This window comes from Arachis ipaensis, chromosome B10, assembly GCF_059453495.1.
Source record: "Arachis ipaensis isolate K30076 ecotype BB chromosome B10, ASM5945349v1, whole genome shotgun sequence".
Lineage (NCBI taxonomy): Eukaryota > Viridiplantae > Streptophyta > Magnoliopsida > Fabales > Fabaceae > Arachis > Arachis ipaensis.
Window position 1 is genome coordinate 69,130,001 of NC_142435.1, and position 6,471 is coordinate 69,136,471.

Here is a 6,471-nt window from a genome sequence, read left to right on the forward strand (position 1 = left end):
CATTTAAAGAACGAAGGTCAGCACAACGTAAAAAAAAAAAAAAAAAAAAAAAAAAAAAAAAAAAAAAAAAAAAAAACTCAGAGAAATAAACGAAAAAAAAAACCGGAGGAGCCCGCCGAAGATGAGGCCATTACGGCTCGCCTTTATGTGTCCTTCTCGGGATAGCGTCGTTTAAAGAACGAAGGTCAGCACAACGTAAAAAAAAAAAAAAAAAAAAAAAAAAAAAAAAAAAAAAAAAAAAAAAAAAAAAAAAAAAAAACTCTGAGAAAAAACCGAAAAAAAACCGGAGGAGCCTGCCGAAGATGAGGCCATTACGGCTCGCCTTTATGTGTCCTTCTCGGGATAGCGTCATTTAAAGAACGAAGGTGATGAGATATTTTGATGAGAAACGAATTTCTACCAAAACACCCAAAACTAACCGGCAAGTGTACCGGGTCGTATCAAGTAATAAAAACTCACGGAAGTGAGGTCGATCCCACAGGGATTGAAGGATTGAGCAATTTTAGTTTAGTGGTTGATTTAGTCAAGCGAATCAAGTGTTGGTTGGGTGATTTGTGATTTGCAGAATGTAAATTGCATGAAATTAAAGAGAGCGGGAAAGTAAATTGCTGAAACTTAAAGGACAAGAAATTAAATGACAGAAACTTAAAGTGCAAGAAATGTAAATCGCAGAATCTTAAAGTGCAAGAAATGTAAATTGCTTGAAAAGTAAAGGGGATTGGGATGAGGATTTGCAGAATTTAAACAAGGGAAAACTAAATTGCATCAAACAGAAGAGGAAAAGGGAGTTGGGATTGAACCGGATCTTATAACAGCAAAGTAAATGAACAATGAAAGCATTAAACAGAGAATTGAAATGAGAATTTAGATCTCAGGACCCAGAGACTAGAAAACCAAGTCTAGATCTCAATGCCTTCCTAGATCCAACAAGAACAATAGCAAGGAAATTGTAAATTGCAAAGAGAATAGATGAAGTAAGTAACAGAAACGGAATTTCAATTAAGCAGTAAATAAACAGAGAGATCCAAGATTGAGATTGAAACAGAATTTCTTCAATTCTCCAATCCAAGATCCAAGACAAAAGTAAAATGAAATTGAAAGCAAATGAAAACAAGAAATTAAAGTTCACTCAGTGACAAAAGCTTCCCAAAAACTCTTATGAAAATTCTAAAAGGAAAGCTCTAAAAGAAAACTCTCCCCAAAAAGCTCTCTAAACAAATTGAATTCTATCCTATTTATACACTTTCCAAAATGATCTTCAAGCCTTGAGTTGGGCCTTTGTTCTTGGTGGAATTGGGTTGAAAGAGGCCTTGGTTGATTGCTCTTGAAGATTGAAGAAGAACCGAAGTGAACCAATTGAACCGGAAATGGAGTTAGCCAACGTTGGTCTTCAACGTTAGGGTCAAAGTTAGGGGTCTAACTTTGACCCTAACTTTTCATATCAGCAAACCACATTCTTCTGGTTTAGACGTTGGCGCCAACGTTAGGGGTCTAACTTTGACCCTAACGTTGGCCTTGCTTGGTGTGATTGGTGCCAACGTTAGCCTCCACGTTAGGGGGCTAACGTTGGCGCAAACGTTGCCTACTCCCCCATTGTGATTTAAGTGCCAACGTTAGCCTCCAAGTTAGGGGGCTAACGTTGGCGCAAACGTTGGTAGCCCAGGGAGAAACTCTCAAGTTCCAACGTTAGCCTCCAAGTTAGGGGGCTAACGTTGGGGCTAACGTTGGCTACTTCCAAAGAGTGATTCATATGCCCAACGTTAGCCTCCAAGTTAGGGGGCTAACGTTGGGGCTAACTTCATGCAACCCGGTTCAATTTTCACTTATTCCATTGTCCTCTCTTCACTCCTAGCCATTCCTCTTTGCTTCAACCTTTCTCCAAGCCTTCTTCACCTATCATTGATCAACCAAACTAATCAAAGTTTTGCTCAAAATCATGAGGTATTCAATCTTCCACAATATGCAACAAATATAGTTCAAAACCTCATGAAATGGCATGAATTCACATATGGTTGGTTCAATCAAGGGAAACATGAAAATCTACTCAATTAGCTTGCTTGTAGCTTAAGAAAGTGCATAATTCTAATGAAAACAAAAGAAAAAGACTAGCTAAAATGGGCTAGGATGACTTGTCATCACAACACCAAACTTAAAGCTTGCTTGTCCCCAAGCAAGAAATGAATTTATTAAGAAGAAAGAATGAAATGGAAGAGGAAGTTCATGCTAGCAAAGTGTTATTGATAGTTCATGGGGTTTTATGTGGATATGCAAATGCTCACTTCTTATTGACTCCTAGGCCTAGAAAGTTTCCTTCAAGTTTCAAGTGACATACTGCTATGACCTCTCATTATTCCTTTATCCTTGGCTATTACTTTATTCAAAAGCTTTATTTGAGTGTCATGTGTAGCAAGTTCATTTTCTTTTTATACTTGACACATTATTCACCATAGACACTTGGCTCACATTCCTTCTTAAAACATTGATGCCCAGCACCTCTTTGGGCTACTAAATGCTTTGTAGTTAGGTTGCTCTTGATAGTGGATTTTCAGCTGATGATCCCGGGTTAGTTAACCCAAGTCACCAAGTGTTGAGGCACTCCTAAGAGCTTACTAATCCAAGCAGATCCTAGTACAAAAACATCACAGGCATATATTTCAGAGTTCAAGCTATTGGTGTCCAGCTTTATTTCTTTTTGTTTTTCTTTTGTTTTGCCACCTTTTAGCTTTCTTTGTTCTTTCTTTCTTTTTTTTTTGTTTTTCTTTCTAACCAAGGAATTCTATTCAATTGAGATTCATAGACAATAGGCCACTCTCTACTTAGAAGGAGATATCTTAGCTCTTTATTCACTAAAGTGAGTTATAATGCAATCACACACACCACCACTTACTTTTATTCCACTTCTAACTAACAGAGACCATTTCACTTCACATTCAAACTGTTCTTTTATTAAATTTAAAGATGCAGGGGACAACACATACTTCTTGTTAAGTGAAAATGAACACACAAGCCAACACATAAAAAACCAGCCTACAAAAACATAATTGATGCATACTACACTAACAGTTTCTGTTAAAATGGGCATATTCATACTTCCAAATTTGAGCAATTCAATACTGATGGAGTTAAATGACAATACAACCTCTTGGTGGCTCCTTCTTCTTTCATCTCAGCTAATGGTGAGTAGTCCTCCCATAAGAGTGATTGATTTTCTGCAGTGTTAATGGAAGTTGCTTGTTTCTCAAGCCCTTATGTGATTTGTTAGTGTGCAAGACTTTCTTGTAGGCGTTTGAACTTACTTTGGTGTGTGAACACCAAACTCAGTCTCTTGCCATGTTTCTTATCCATAACCATATGTGAAAGCTTAAATCTTCGCTAAAGGTAATAAAATTGAAAACTAGAAACAGACAATGCTTAAATGATTTGTCAGATTGCTTGGAGCTGGTAGCTCTTTATATAGAAAGTGAGAATGTGCTTTTAAGTAAGATTTTGGTGGAACACCAAACTTAGAATCCTTCATTCTCCCTTAATATGTTTTGGTGTGAAACACCAAACTTAGCTCCTTGCAATACATACTACTCATTTAACCTTTTTATTGAACTAACTATGAAAGAAAAGTACCTCCGGTTGGGTTGCCTCCCAACAAGCGCTCTTTTATTGTCACTAGCTTGACATCTTTCAATTCTTTTTAAGAGGGCTGTAGGTGTTGAACCTCTTTTTCCTTAACCCATTGTCCTCCTAAGTACAACTTTGCTCTGTGCCCATTCACAGTGAATTGATTCTTTGTTGCCTCATCTAGCAGTTCAATATTCCCATAGGGAAAAATCTTTGTCACCAAGTATGGGCCAGTCCACTTAGACTTCAGTTTGCCAGGGAAGATTTTAAGCCTTGAATTATACAGGAGTACTTGTTGTCCAGGCTTGAATTCCTTCTTTGTGATCTTCTTGTCATGCCACTTCTTAGCTTTCTCCTTGTATATCTTCGCATTTTCATAAGCTTCCAGTCTGAATTCATCCAGTTCATTTAGTTGTAACAACCTTTTTTCTCCTGCAGCTTGGGGGTCAAGGTTGAGGAGTTTAGTGGCCCAAAAAGCTCTATGTTCAAGCTCTACAGGGAGGTGGCAGGATTTGCCATACAATAGCTGAAAGGGTGACTTGCCAATAGGAGTTTTAAAAGCTGTCCTATATGCCCACAGTGCATCCTCTAGCTTTCTAGCCCAATCCTTTCTTGTGATTCCCACTGTTTTCTCTAGGATCTTCTTTAATTCTCTATTTGCAAGTTCAGCTTGGCCGTTAGTCTGAGGGTGGTAGGGTGTGGCTACTTTGTGAATTACTCCATATTTGTGAAGGAGTTTCTCCATTTGTTTGTTGCAAAAGTGACTACCACCATCACTAATAAGACTTTTGGGCACTCCAAACCTAGTGAAGATGTGCTTTTTGAGGAATTGGAGGACGATCTGTGCATCACAGGTGGTTGTGGCTATAGCTTCTACCCATTTTGAGACATATTCCACTGCTACCAGAATGTATCTAAAAGAATAGGAAGGAGGAAAAGGCCCCATGAAATCAATTCCCCACAGATCGAACAATTCTAATTCTAAGATAAAATTTTGAGGCATCTCATTCCTTCTTGTTAATCCTCCTGCTTTCTGGCATTCATTACATTGGTGTACATATCTTCTGGCATCCTTGAAAATAGTTGGCCAATAGAAGCCACTCTGTAGTATTTTTGCGGCTGTTTTTTCTGGGCCAAAGTGTCCACCATAAGCTGAACCATGACAATGCCACAAGATGTCCCTCACTTCACTTTCAGGAATACACCTCCTGATCACTCCATCAGAGCATCTCTTGAATAAGAAGGGTTCATCCCATAAAAATTTCCTTGCTTCTTTAATCAACTTCTTCACTTGTTGCTTAGAGAATTCTTGCGGTATCTTCCTTCCCACTTTGTAATTTGCTATGTCAGCAAACCAAGGTGCTTGATGGATCTGCAGAAGGTGCTCATCTGGGAAGCTTTCATTTATTGGCTGGGATGCTTTTTGATTTGTTTCATGTGGTAGTCTTGACAGATGATCAGCGACCTGGTTTTCAGTGCCCTTCCTATCTCTTATTTCAATGTCAAATTCTTGTAGAAGCAGTATCCACCTGATGAGTCTTGGTTTAGCATCCTGTTTTGACATCAAATACTTAAGTGCAGCATGATCAGTATAAACTACAACCTTCGATCCTATCAGATATGATCTAAACTTATCAAATGCATAGACTACAGCTAGCAACTCTTTTTCTGTTGTAGTGTAATTTCTTTGGGCCTCATTCAACACTTTACTTGCGTAATATATGACATGATGCAAATTCCCCTTCTTTTGCCCAAGTACAGCACCAATTGCAATGTCACTTGCATCACACATGAGTTCAAAAGGTAATCCCCAATCTGGGGGTGTGATTATTGGTGCTGTTGTGAGTTTATTTTTTAAAGTTTCAAATGCATGCTGACAGTTTTCATCAAAAACAAAAGGGTTATCAAGCATTAACAGATTACTTAAAGGTTTGGCTATTTTTGAAAAGTCCTTGATAAACCTTCTGTAAAATCCGGCATGCCCCAAGAAACTTCTAACAGATTTCACATTAATTGGTGGAGGGAGTTTTTCTATAATCTCAACTTTTGCCTTATCAACCTCTATCCCTTTTCTTGAGACTTTATGGCCAAGAACAATTCCTTCGGGTACCATAAAATGGCATTTCTCCCAGTTTAAAACCAAATTAGTTTCTTGGCACCGTTTCAAGACAAGAGTTAAATGGTTTAGGCAAGCATTGAAATTATCACCAAAAACAGAGAAGTCATCCATGAAGACTTCTAAAAATTTTTCGACCATATCAGAAAAAATGGAGAGCATACACCTTTGAAATGTGGCAGGGGCGTTGCAGAGCCCAAAAGGCATCCGCCTATACGCAAAAACTCCAAATGGACATGTGAAGGCAGTTTTCTCTTGGTCCTTGGGGTCTACCACGATTTGATTATACCCAGAATATCCGTCCAAGAAACAGTAATAGGCATGGCCGGCTAACCTTTCCAGCATCTGATCAATGAATGGGAGAGGGAAATGATCCTTCCTGGTGGCATCATTCAATCTTCTATAGTCTATGCACATTCTCCACCCAGTCACTGTTCTAGTAGGGATCAACTCATTCTTCTCATTAGTGATGACTGTCATTCCTCCCTTCTTTGGTACAACTTGAACTGGGCTTACCCATGGGCTGTCAGATATTGGGAATATTATCCCTGCATTCCACAACTTCATTACTTCCTTTTGGACAACTTCCTTCATTGTAGGATTTAGCCTTCTTTGTGGTTGAACCACTGGTTTGGAATTATCTTCCAAGAGGATCTTATGCATACATACTGCAGGGCTGATTCCCTTTAGATCATCAATGGTCCATCCTAAAGCATCTTTGTGAGCTTTGAGTACATCAAGAA